Source organism: Eurosta solidaginis, chromosome 4 (genome assembly GCF_040869045.1).
Source record: "Eurosta solidaginis isolate ZX-2024a chromosome 4, ASM4086904v1, whole genome shotgun sequence".
Lineage (NCBI taxonomy): Eukaryota > Metazoa > Arthropoda > Insecta > Diptera > Tephritidae > Eurosta > Eurosta solidaginis.
In genome coordinates this window covers 167,038,303-167,040,087 of record NC_090322.1, presented here as the reverse complement: position 1 = coordinate 167,040,087, position 1,785 = coordinate 167,038,303, and the positions used below count along the sequence as shown (strand labels likewise).

Here is a 1,785-nt window from a genome sequence, read left to right as displayed (position 1 = left end):
TCGTACATAATTGCGCACGTAAGTCATCGCGTCCTGGGAGTACCCATGCATGTGTCTAGGACTGCCAATGTATGTCGATGGCAAAATAGTGAGTCGACCAATATCTGTAATATCCGCATCACTATTCATCGCATCTCGTAAGTGAATATACTCTTCAGATCGCAACTTCGACTGATTGTATCGAATGTAATTAAGTCGTTCTGTCTCAACTTTAACGTACATATCAACTGCATACTGTTGGAATAATCGTCGATATCTCAGTAAGTGGTTGTCATAGTTTTGTCGAATCATTATTCGATATGCGTAAAAGTTCATTGAACTGACCTTTTTATTTGTTTTGACACCTAAAAGTTTAAATTACATATATGAAGTAGCAAACAAACATTTTTTGTACTAACCATTCATTGGATTTATCATCTTATAGCCTAAGTGATATCCGTCTTCCCCACGGCAGAACATGAGCGGATATCGCATTGCGTCGTAAGACCGATGTGTCTCACTTATCCGCTTTAGTGCGTTTTCAGTTCTACGTTTTATGACAATATCACGCGACTCCAAATTTTCTCCAACAACAACAACTGATATTTTGCTAACTGTAGGTGCATTATATTGTCTTTCATGAGTTCCTGTTGGTCTCTTGTCCGCATGTATGATTATGCTATGATCATCTGTTGGCATACGTTCCAACGAAATCGTAAACAGTTGGATGAGGTCATTGTGTTCCTGTAACATTTGCTGCAATTGATCCATTATTTCTCTTTTCGTTGCATTGAAGATAGTACAACGTCGATTTAGTTCATCATGTGAATCTCCCAGAAAGTAAATTTGGAGATATTTGTGTTCTTAATCTTGATGCGGCAACAGCGATCCAGCGAGATGAAAAATTTGTCCGTGAACCTGTATAATTGGAGGAAAGTTCTTCAGTTTCTGTCAACTATTGCGCTTAGTAAAATTACCTTAAACGTTGGATTGTAGTTTTGTTCATTTACAATTTCACCGCCAAACGACGTAATTTGAAAACAATCGTTGTACATTTTAGTGTGCTGTAAGAAATGCCTCGAGTTGGGAGATTCACCGTAAAGCAGCTGGAACAATCGCTCTGGTGGTGGAAGCAATTCAGGCAAGTTAACCTTTCCCCCCGCGCAAAATAATCCTGGCAGTTCTTTTTGAAATTTGACTGCATTGCAACGTTGACAAACTACTGACATTTGACCGATTTGAACAGATGCGCTATATTGAATGTTTGGTTCATATCGAAAGCCTGCCCGTTTAGTGTTCACCAAAGAAACTTGTTGGTGCCGCTGTTGTCGTCGAATAATCGCATGTTGTGATCTTACTTCATCACTTTCGCGAGCACGAACTTCCCTTCTTCTCAATCGTTCTTGCTGATTGTGAACTTCCCTTCTTCTCAATCGTTCTTGCTGATTGTGAACTTCCCTTCTTCTCAATCGTTCTTCCTGATTGTAAGTTTGGTTTACATCTTCTAACTGGTGCGCGCGATTCTCCAGCGGTCTATTTCGAGCTGATACCCTCTCAATAACACTTTCCCTTTCTGTTTGACGAGCTCTGAAATTTCGCATTCTCCTTCTGCTGTGAGAATGTTACCATACACATTGATTCTTGGCATCTTAACAAATATTTAATTGGAAATGATCATACATTTGCATACAGCTCACATACGGTTTTACTTACCTTTGAAAAATCCAAAAATGAGCTAACCCAACTAAGGAAAAAGATGCAATTTAACGATAAACTATATATAGTCCAATGCAAAGAGATATTCGC

General features: G+C 39.0%; 1 pseudogene; it reads right to left on the bottom strand.

Annotated features, from left to right (window-relative positions):
- Nucleotides 1-653: 653 nt before the first annotated feature.
- LOC137247745 (uncharacterized) lies at nt 654-1,580 on the bottom strand (annotated as a pseudogene).
- Nucleotides 1,581-1,785: the final 205 nt, after the last annotated feature.